This window comes from Chlorocebus sabaeus, chromosome 10 (genome assembly GCF_047675955.1).
Source record: "Chlorocebus sabaeus isolate Y175 chromosome 10, mChlSab1.0.hap1, whole genome shotgun sequence".
Classification (NCBI taxonomy): domain Eukaryota; kingdom Metazoa; phylum Chordata; class Mammalia; order Primates; family Cercopithecidae; genus Chlorocebus; species Chlorocebus sabaeus.
Window position 1 is genome coordinate 121,177,398 of NC_132913.1, and position 11,968 is coordinate 121,189,365.

Sequence of the window (11,968 nt, forward strand, 5' to 3'; positions counted from 1 at the left end):
TGGACTACAGGTGTGAGCCACCACGCCTGGCACACAGAATTTTTGACTCCCTAAAAATTTAACTATTGATCGCCTGCTGTACATTAAAAGTGTTACCAATAACAGAAACAGTCTCTTGACACATATTTGGTATGTTATATGTGTTATATACTGTATTATTATAATAAAATCAGCTAGACAAAAGAAAATGTTACTAAGAAAATCTTAAGGAAGAAAAAGTTAAGTATTCATTAAGTGGGAGTGGATCTTGATAAAGGTCTTCCTATTGATTGTCCTCCATTGAATAGGCTGAGAAGGAGGAAGAGGAGTGTTGGTTTTGCTGTTTCAGGGGTGGCAGAGGGGGAAGAAGTGGAGGAGATGGAAGGAGGAGAGTCGGGTACACTTGATGTAACTTTACCGAATTACATCATAATTATTATTTGAGTTTTTTGCCTTTACAATTCTTTGAACATGCTTTTATGCAGTACTAATCCTTCTTCCCCATTTGCTTTAGTTTCAGTGCCCATTCATGGAAGGGTTTGTGTTGTAAAATAAGTCAAAAGTAATCTTAATAATTGGAAGCCTTTACCAGACTGTTTAATAGGAATTTGTTTTCTGGCATGGCTTCTTCTTTAGTATCTGGTACTCATTCAAAAGCACTCATCTCCATCAAGTCATCTTCTGTTGAGTCCTCCGGTGTGGTGTCTATTCGTTCTTGAATTTCTCCCAGTTTCATATCTCGAAAGACCATGTCCCCCACCTTTTGTTGCTGAATTAGAGATGTTGTGTTTGGAAGCAGGTAGATAACTTTGATATCTTCAGTGTTGAACTCGTGGGTTCTGGGTGGCTAGGGGCATTGTCCAAAACAAAAGAACTTTGAAAGACAGTCTCTCACTGGCAAGATATTTCCTGACTTCAGGGACAAAGCAATGATAGAACCAATCCAGAAAAGTGTTCTTGCCGAGGCCTTCTTGTACAACAAAAAAACTGGCAGCGGGTATTAATCTTTTCCTTTCAAGGCTTGGGGGCTAGCAAGTTTATGGATGGGGGCAGTCCTGTTTGTAAAGCCAAACATACAAACATATAAACTATGTCAAAGGCATAGCGTGGGTACTGTGAAAGGAGGGTGAAAACACAAAGATGACATCATCTCTGACCTCAAGGAGTGCTTAGCAGACTGAGGGAGACAAGTATATATTTTCCTGAAAGAGGGCACTGGAGTAATGGCATGTTTAGAATGTGGAAGTTGGCCAGTCACTGAGAGGCAGCTCAGCAGAGTGCTCGCGCAAGGACTGGGCGGGCAACTCCGCACTGCATGCAATGTATCTTCGGAAAGCCATTAAAATAGGTGATGACTACTTTCCATCAAGTCCCTGGTATGGTCCATGGAGGCAGGGTTGTCAGTCTCATTTCAGCATTTTAGAGACTTCTCAGGGTTTGGAAATGGAAGAAGACAAGCAGCAATGTGTATACACTGCAGAGACACAGGTGAACCCCAAGTTAGGAGGTTAGGAGATCAATGCTAAGGTCCTTGTTTTCTTTACTTGGAGCATGAGTTGCCATCTTTTCTGGACAGAGTTTTTGGTTGCCTAAAGGTAAAATCTAAATTTTAATTTGGGACAAATTCCTAAAACTTTAGCTTTAATCAAATTTACTTTTACTTTATCTTTCTGAACCTTGAAGGTCCAAAAGGATTGGTTAATAATTCTACTTCTAAACTCACATTGCAGCACAGGGCATGTTCTGCCCCCAAGGCAAAGAACGTAAGCTATTCTTGTCTGGAAAACATAAAAATAGGTATCTCAGCAAAGGCTACTTGTGTATTCTTGTTCTTTTGAGTAAATCATTGTCAGTGACTGATTTTTTTTTTTTTTTAATGAAAGGATAAATACATGCCCTCTATTGGGATCAGGTTTTGTGCTTGTAATTCTCCCGTCTACTGTATCATAGGAGCTTAGAATCCCAGCTGCTTGCATTCGGCTGCAGTTCTCTGATGGCTCGCACAGGGTGGACCAGTACCCTTCCCCTGTGTGTGTGTCTGCTGCTGACCTGTGGCTTTGCTGAGGCAGGGAAGCTGCTGGTAGTGCCTGTGGATGGGAGCCACTGGTTCACCATGAGGTCGGTAGTGGAGAAACTAATTCTCAGGGGGCATGAGGTGGTGGTAGTCATGCCAGAGGTGAGTTGGCAACTGGGAAGACCACTGAATTGCACAGTGAAGACTTACTCAACTTCATACACTCTGGAGGTTCTGGACCAGGAGTTCAAGGCTTTTGCCCAGGCTCAGTGGGAAGCACGAGTACAAAGTATATTTTCTCTAATAATGGGTTCATACAATGACATTTTTGACTTACTTTTTTCAAAGTGCAGGAGTTTGTTTAAGGACAAAAAGTTAGTGGAATACTTAAAGGAGAGTTCTTTTGATGCGGTATTTCTGGATCCTTTTGATATCTGTGGCTTAATTGTTGCCAAATATTTCTCCCTCCCCTCTGTGGTCTTCGCCAGGGGAATATTTTGCCACTATCTTGAAGAAGGTGCGCAGTGCCCTGCTCCTCTTTCCTATGTCCCCAGAATTCTCTTAGGGTTCTCAGATGCCATGACTTTCAAGGAGAGAGTACGGAACCACATCATGCACTTGGAGGAACGTTTATTATGCCACCGTTTTTTCAAAAGTGCCCTAGAAATAGCCTCTGAAATTCTTCAAACACCTGTCACGGTATATGATCTTCACAGACAAATATCAATTTGGTTGTTGCGAACGGACTTTGTTTTGGACTATCCCAAACCCGTGATGCCCAACATGGTGTTCATTGGTGGTATCAACTGCCATCAGGGAAAGCCATTGCCTATGGTAAGTCATCTCTCCTTTAGCACATTAAGAATATTTCAGCTTTAGAAATTAAAAAAGGATTCTTTACTGAAGTGTGATGTGACATTTTCATTTGTTTCATTTCAGATTTCTTTCCAGTTTAACAAATTATTTTGTGCCAGTGCATGTACTTATCAGTTAGCAAATTTTATAAAACTGCCCTTCTTGAAGATATGTATTTATAATTTATAAAATTGTATATCATATGCAGCCTACATTTTTAAATACCATGTTTAGAAAAGTACCAAAAACCACAGTAAGAAATGAAACTCCCCTCTTTTGTTAATTCTGTATGACCCCCTAGAGGAAATGCTCTTAGTTTTGTGCACATTCTTTGCATTTTTTTAAAAAAGTATGTACGCACTATATTTAATGTAAATTCTCACACCTATTTTGTTAAAATAAAATCTAGTATTGGGCTGGACATATTCTTCTTTTCTTTGCATTTTTCACTTGCCAATAAATTATAGATACCTTTATAGACCAGTACAGACAGCTTTGACAAGTTCTATTAATAATTGCATAAAATACTTTTCTTTGGATAGAATGTAGTTTTTAACCAATTAATATTGATATAGATTTAGGCATTTTGCATTTTTTGCCTTTAGCAATAAGGCCATGTAAACACTCTTTAATGCTTTCCTTACATGAATATATTTCCATATTATTGCTTTTATCTTAGTTGACTAGAGCCCTACATGTAGGGTGACAGGATTTTCCTGAATTGAAGATTGGCCTCTTTTTGCTATTATGTCTTCCTGTTCATGAATATGTATGTCTCACTATTTATTCAGATCTTGTTTTATATACATAAATAAAATTTTTCACTATATAAGCATTTTATGTTTCTTATTAACATTTATTCCTTGGCATTTCAGTATTTTTGAAACTATTGGGTACAGGGCAATTTTTCCATTTCTACGTTTAGCTGACTATGGGAAATTAAAGTTTTGTTTTTTGCATATGTATCTTGTATCCAGCCACATTACTAACTTTTCTTATTATTTTGTAGTATAGATTAGATGTACAATACACAATGTCATCTGCAAAGAATTCCCTTCTCTGATATTTATACCACTTATTTTGCTTTCCTGGAGCGTATACATCCAAAACACTATTGAGTAATATTGTGAGAGTAGCCAGTTTAAATAGGGATTCAGTCACTTGTGATTGAAAAGTCCTTGACAAATACCAGAATAACATTCTTAGCAAATGTATAGTTGCTAAATCCAGATTAAACACCTAATGTCTAATCTCAGTATATTATTTTATTAGGGATAGAGTATACAATTTATCTATTGTTCTGGCCTCTTACAAGGTTCAATAGACTTGGTAACACAGTCATATTCTCTCACATATCGGCAGATGTTTGGCGACAGAGTGGCTGTTCAGCCAACTCACGGGAAAGTGAAATAATGCTCTTTCTAAAAAGCAGGAGGACTACAGTTGCAGGCCTTTCAAAATTAAGCATGACTTTCAGATCTTCACAAGACTAGGCCAGGAGATGCAAGTGGCAGAAATCTAAGAGGTTAGACTTGTCTAAGCACTTTTCTCCCCTTTACCCTCCATTAATTATAGTACCAACCTCCACTTATGTGTTGCCTGCACCCCACACCCTTTGGCTGAGGGTGAGGCCCTGCCACTTCCTGAACCCACACTGAGTTCATTGTGGCTCACAGGGTCACCCAGAGGCCTTTAGAGATATAAAAACCTGTATGATTTTATATCACCTATGATAGAGAGATATCTATAAAATATTAAACATTAAACTATATATGGTTTCATTTATTTTGATTATAAATATCTTTTATGAGATATGAAATAAATGTGTTTATGTGTCTATTAAAGAATATGGATGTATGAGAGTTTTTATACTTGTGGAAGGTTATATATATATTAATGTATATATTTATGACTATACATGTAAAGCCAGCAGAATTCTCACAGAGGAATTCAGAACTCAAAGAAGGCTTTCTGGCAAAGAGCCTTGGATATGGCCCAACCACAAAAGTAAATTGTCATCGAAAGGATGGACACTGCATATTGCTCCTTCCTTGTTTCAGAGGTCAGGATGTATCTGGGAAAAGCATGCAGTTGGTTACATCTTTCTGGGAAACAGGATTCAGAATCTATGTCTCATCTGTCTGATGAGAAGGAAGCATTACTTGATGATGGAGTATGTGTTTGTGCATGTACGTGTTTGTGTATGTGCAGGTGTGTTAGTGTGCAGTGTCCCAGACCCTGCACAGGGGATTTTCTTGATGCTCTCTTGTACAAAATCTCCTTGAGCCTATCCAAGAGAATTACATCCAGAGATGTAACTAAATACTTTAACAAGGATGGCAGATGACCCCATCTCCAATGTCAGGGATCAAATTTCAACGTGAGATTTGGAGGGGACAGACTTCTAAACTATATCATTCTGTATGGTCATTCTTTTACATTTCAGCAGTCTAATGTGTGTGTGTTGATGAATGATGTGTAGATAATTCAGCAGAACATTGAAATAGTTTTAATGGGAAAAAGAGGAATTCACTCCTAGTCTTTTTGAATTTTTGTTAAGTTCCAACAGAATTAATCACTGGTTTTAGGTGAAAAGAATTCAGGTTCCGTCTCTACCATCCATGGCAGGTGCAGCTCTGGGGGTGGGATATGGTTACAAATAAATAAAAGATCTGTGCTTCCGCCATTGCTCTAAGATTCTGGCTCTAGTCCAAGATCCAAATTCAAAGTTAGCTTTTGGTGGACAAGACTAAGGCCTCCCACTAACATCATTTACATCAAGTTTTTATTTTCAAAGTTTTCAAACATACACAAAGGAGAGACTCAGTGTAATGAGCACCCACTTATCCATTCTTAGGTTAAATCATTTTCACTATTTTTCTGTGCTAATTCATGTGTCGTTTTATTCTGTCTTTTTAAAGAAAACTTTTAAAAAGCAATCTGTGCCATTTTAATAAGAAATTCTTGGCATGTCATTCCATCACTGAATACTTCATTTAATATTAAAAAAATAGGAAAAATTTGTTACATAGCCACAGTATCATTATCATATCTAAGACAATAAAAGTTCTTTAATATTATCTCATTTACAGTCCATAATTAAATTTCCCCTTATTGTCTCACACAACATCTTTCAATACAGACCAATGGAATAGAATGGAGAATTCAGAAATAAACCCAAACATATACATCCTTGGCCAATTGACTAGGTACCAAATTTTGACAAGGGTGTCAGGATCATTCAAATGGGAAAGAATAGTCTCTTCAACAGAAGACCCACCTGGGGTCCTTAAGCTCCAGCATCAGACTCCAAAACCATTTGCAGAGATCATCCAGCAGCTCTCACCATGCCTCTGATGAATCCTTCATCATGTGCATCCCCAGGGATCCTGCAAATATTTTCTCACAGTCTGTTGAGTGACCTTTCTTACAAATGCTTCATTGTAGAATAAATATAGGGTTATAGCAAGGTTGCAACAAATAGTTTAGAGAATTCTCATCTACCCTGTGTCCAGTTTCCCCCATTGTTAAATCTCATGTTTCTATGGTACATCCATCACAACTCATTCACCGACATTGACACATAATGATGAACTAAAAGCTAAAGTCTGTTTCCTTCAGATTTCATTAATTTTTACTTAATTTCCCTGTTCTTTTATGGGATCCCATTGATACCACCTGAAATGTAGTCATCATGTCTCCTTAGTCTCCTCCAGCCTGTGATAGTTTCTCAGACTCTCCTTGTTGTTAGTGACTTGGGTAGTTTTGAGCAGCCTGGTCAGGTGTCCTGTAGAATGTTCCTCTAGAATGTCAGTGTGTGTTTTGCCTGATGTTTTCATCGTGGTAAAACTGGGTTTATAGACTTGTGGTGAGAAGACACAGAGGTCTTTTCTTGTTTTTTTGCGTGTGAATATTCAACGGTAGAAAAGCGTAACCTTTACTCCACTGCATTGCCTTTGTACCTTTGTAAAAACTTGGTGGTTCATACATCTGTGCATGTATTTCTAGACTTTGTATTCTGTTCTGTTGATCTATTTGTGAAATATATGATTACTATAGCTGTGTAATAATCTGTAAATGAGGTAGTGTTACCTCTCTAATGTTTTTTTTTTTTTTCATATTGCTTTTGCTATTGGAGGTCTTCTACATTACCATATGCATTTTAGAATAAGTTCATTAATTTGTACAAAAAGTCTGCTGGATTTTGATTGGGATTGTATTGTATTTATAGATCAACTGGGGAGAACAACATCTTAGCAATTTCGAGTTTTCCAATTCATTAACATATCTATTTATTTAGGTCCTTCATCAGTGTTCTGTAGTTTTTAGTGTACAGTCATTCACATCCTTTGTCAGATATATCCCTAAGTATATCATGTTTTTGGTGCTATTTAAGTGGTATTTTTAATCCAATTTTCAATTGTTCATTCCTAGTACAGTTGACCCCTGAACAATGTGGGAATGAAGGGGACCAACACACGTGCAGCAGAAAATCCACATAGAACTTTTGATTCTCCAAAAACTTAACTAGTGATGGCCAACTGTTTACCAAAAGCCTTACCAATAACATAAACAGTCCAATTAACACATATTTTGAATGTTATTAGTATTATATCCTTTATTATGACAATACAGTCAGCTAGAGAAAAGAAAATGTTATTAAAAAACGTAACATATGAAAAAATGTTCGGCGTCACTAGTTATCAGAAAAACGAAAATCAAAACCACAATGAGATATCCTCTCACACCAGTTAGAATGGCTGTTATTAAAAAGTCAAGAAACAACAGATGGTGGTGAGGCTGCTGAGAAAAGGGACCACTTGTACCTTCTTGGTGGGAATGTCAATTAGTTCATCCCCTGTGGGAAGCAGTTTGGAGATTTTGCAAAGAACTTAAAACAGAACTGTCATTCGACCCAGCAATCCCAATACTAGATATAAACAAAAAAAATCATTTTACCAAGAAACACATGCACTGGTATGTTCATTGCAGCTCTATTCCGAATAGGAAAGACATGAAATCAACCTAGGTGCCTGTCAACAGTGGCTTAGATGAAGAAAATGTGGAACATATACACCATGGAATATACAGCCATAAAAAAATAATGAAATCATGTCCTTTGTAACAGCATGGATGCAGCTGGAGGTCATTATCCTAAGGGAATATATACAGGCACAGAACACCAAATATCATGTGTTTTCACTTAGAAATGGGAGCTAAATAGTGGTACTCATGGGCATAAAGATGGCAACAATAGACACTATAGACTCCTAAAGGGGAGAGAAAGGGGTGCAAGAGTTGAAAAACTATTGGGTACTATGCTCAGTACTTGGATGATGGGAGCAATCATGTCCCAAACATCAGCCTCACACAATATACTCAGATAACCTGCACATGTACTCCTGAATCTAAAATAAAAGTTGAATATGTATAAGCAGAAGTGAATCATCATAAAGGTCTCCATTCTCATTGTCTTCCATTGAGTGGGTTGTGGAGGAGGAGGAGGAGTAGATGTTGGTCTTGCTGTCTCAGGGTGGCAGAGGCAGAAGAGGCACAGGAGGTGGAAGGGGAGTCAGGTGAGGCAGGTGCACTTGGTGTAACCTTATGGAAATACATCATAATTTCTGTCTGTTTTTTTTTTTCTCTTTGATTTATTTAAAAATACTTTTATACAGTACTAATCCTTCTTCCCCATTGGCTTTAGTTTCAGTGCCCATATCATAGAAGGGTTCATGTTGTAATAGAAGTCAATAGCAGTCTTAAATAATTGGAAGTCTTTCTATGAGGCTTGTACTGTCTAAGGCCAATTTTTTTTTCTGGCATTGCTTCTTCTACATCTTCTTCCTCATCAAGTACTGATTGGAAAGCACTCATCTCCATCAGGTCCTCGATTAATTCCTTGAGTTTGGCATCTATTGACTTTTGAATTTCTCCAAGATTCATATTTTGAAACACCTTATCCCCCACATTTTGTTGCTGTATCCATAATCCCTTTCATGATTTCCTTGATTGGCTCTGCCATAAATCCTGTGAAGTCATGTGCAACATCTAGACACAGTTTTCTCCAGAAGAAATGTATTGTTTAGGGCTTGGTGGCTTTCACAGATCTTTCTATAACAACAATGGCCTCTTCAGTGGTGTAATTCTTCTGGACTTTCATGACATTCTCTATCCAGATTCTCTTCCATAGTATTGACAATCCTTTCCATAGAAAACTGTGTGTAATGAGTTCTAAAGTTCCTTATGACCCCTGATTGAGAGACTGACTTAGAGATGTTGGGTTTGGAAGCAGGTAGACCACTTTGACACCTTCCGTGTTGTACTCATGGGTTCTGGGTGGTTAGGGGCATTGTCCAATATCAAAAGAACTTTAAAAGAGAGTCCTTTATTGGTAATGCATTTTCTGCCTTCAGGGACAAAGCATTGATGGAACCAATCCAGAAAATGTGTTCTTATTGTTGAGTCCTTCTTTTTGTACAACCATAAAACTGTCAGTGGGTGTTGATCTTTTCCTTTCAAGGCTCAAGGTTTGGTAGTTCTACCAATGAGGGCAGTCCTGATTGTAAACTTGACTGCATTTACACAAAACAGTAGAATTAGCCTATCCCTTCCTGCCTTACATTCTGATGCTTGGTTTTCTTCCTTGCTAATAAATGTCTTTTGTATTATCTTTTTGTTTGTTTGTTTTTGTTTTTTCCAGAATAGGGCACTGCCATCTGTATTTAAAACCTGTTCAGGCAGATATCCTTTCTCCTCAACGTTTTTCTTCATGGTGTCTGGGGACTCATCTGCCTCCTTTTGCTTGGCAGAGGCTGGATTTCTTATTATCTTCACAATTTTAAAGGCAAACCTCTTTGTAAAACTAGCAAACCATCCTTTGTTGCCATTAAATTCTCCAGTTTTAGATTCTTCACCTCTCTTTTGCTTTAACTTGTCATATAATGACTTTTATTTTTCTCAAATCACATTGGCATCTATAAATACGCCTTTCTTATAGCAATCCTCCACCCACATTAAAGCTGCATTTTCAATATGAGACAAAAATGTATTTCACAAAAAAATGCAAGGTTTGGCTCCTGCTGGCATAGCTGCAGCAATGTCTTTATGAATCCCCTTCCCTTCCCTTCCCTTCCCTTCCCTTCCCTCCCTCCCCCCCTCCCCTCCCCTCCCCTCCCCTCTCCCCCTTCCCTTCCTTCCTTTCTTCCTTTCTCACTTTCTATCTATCTCTTTCTGTCACTCTTTCTTTCTTTCTTTTGCAATGGTCTTTATCTAGCTTCATTGATTTTGAAATGGTAGGCAATCATAGCGGCAGAGCTCAATCTATGGTACCTATCAAGTAATTCAACTTTTTTTTGGTAATGTCATGATTTTTCTTTGCTTCTTGGGAGTACTTCCAGCATCTCTAGTGGCACTTTGTAGTCCCATGATGGTATTCAAGATTTACAATATTACACTAATCATGATGAAAAATACAGTACAACCATGAGAGATCACTTTTTACTCTGACATGCAATTTACTGGAGAGATGAAATGCTCAGAGAGTATAAGTGTTATATCACATGCATTTAAGCCACACGTCAGCTCACTGCAATAGCAACAGGAGGTAGTGACAAAATTATTATAGTAGTGTAGTATGTACTAGAGGAAAGTGACTAAGCAAATGTCTAGTACCAGTTAGAGTGTACTGGAGGGAGCCATCTTGTGCTCCTACAAGAATTATGCCCTGAGGTTGGCTGTTGAATCCCTCACTAAATGCTCCTCAGGGTGTTGCCTAACACACACTGCTGAGCTCAACCATAAAAATCTGCATGATGGAATTCAGCCCAATGCAGCGAGAATTCCCATGGACTTCCTCTGTACAAGGCAAAGCATAGGTGCTGTGGAAGGAGGATGAAAACAGGAAGAAGATGTAATCTCATCCTTAAGGGGTGCTCGGTAGAATGGAGGAGAACAATACATAGATTCCTGAAGATGGGCACCAAAGTGATTGGGGTGGGCCCACAGCAGAGGCCTACAGCTCTGTTCAGAATGCAGAAGCAGGGTGGGCAGAGAGAGGCAGCTCATCAGAGTGCTTGGGCAAGCATAGGGCCAGCGACTCACCACTGCAGACAATGTATCTGAGGAAAGCCATTTAAAATAGGTGATAGTCACATTCCATCAAATTTTTGGAAGGGTTCATGGAGGTAGGGTTGTCAATCTCATTACAGCATTTCAGAGACCTCAGAAGATTTGGAAATGAAAAAAGACAAGCAGCACTTGTGGTTCACCTGTGTCACAATTGTGGCTCACCTATATCTCTGCAATGCACAGGCGAGCTGTGTATTGCAGAGACACCGATGAGCCACAGTTTCCTCCCAGTTAGGAGGTCAGTGCTAAGACTCTTGCTCTCTTTCCGTCGAATATGAGATGCCAGTTTCTTTCTGGGCAGAGGAAAAAATAAAAATTGTCTGTAAACTTTGGCCAGGCACAGTGGCTTACGCTTGTAATCCCAGCACTTTGGAAGGCCAAGGCAGGCAGATTGCCTGAGCTCAGGAGTTCAAGACCAGCCTGGGCAACATGATGAAACCCCGTCTGCACTAAAATACAAAATATTAGTTGGGCATGGCAGCATGTGCCTGTAATCCCAGCTACTGAGGCTGAGGCAGGAGAATCGTTTGAACCCGGAAGGCGGAGGTTGCAGTGAGCCTAGATCGCACTACTGCACTCCAGCCTGGATGACAGAGCAAGACTCCATCTCAAACAAAGAAAAAAAAAATAGCAAATTTTTCTTTGTGACAAATTCCAAAATTATTAGCTTCATTTAAATTTACTTTCCCTTTATCTTTCAATGTCATCAAGACCAAAAGCATTGCTTAATAATTTTGTTTATAAACTCATATTGCAGCACAGGGCATGATCTGTCCCCAAGGCAAAGATGATGAGTTACTCTTTTCTTGAAAACATGCAAGTAGGTATCTCAGCAAAGACTACTCATGTGTTATTATGAGTAAATCACTGGCAGTGAATGTGCATTTTTTTTTTTTTTGGATGGATGAGTACACGCCTTCTTTTGAGGGCAGGTTCTATCTGTACTTCTTTCACCTACTATATTATAGGAGCTTAGAATCCCAGCTGCTGGCT

General features: G+C 38.7%; 1 pseudogene; it reads left to right on the forward strand.

The window, feature by feature from the left end:
- Positions 1–1,972: 1,972 nt before the first annotated feature.
- On the forward strand, positions 1,973–7,350 carry LOC119625275 (UDP-glucuronosyltransferase 1A9-like; annotated as a pseudogene).
- Positions 7,351–11,968: the final 4,618 nt, after the last annotated feature.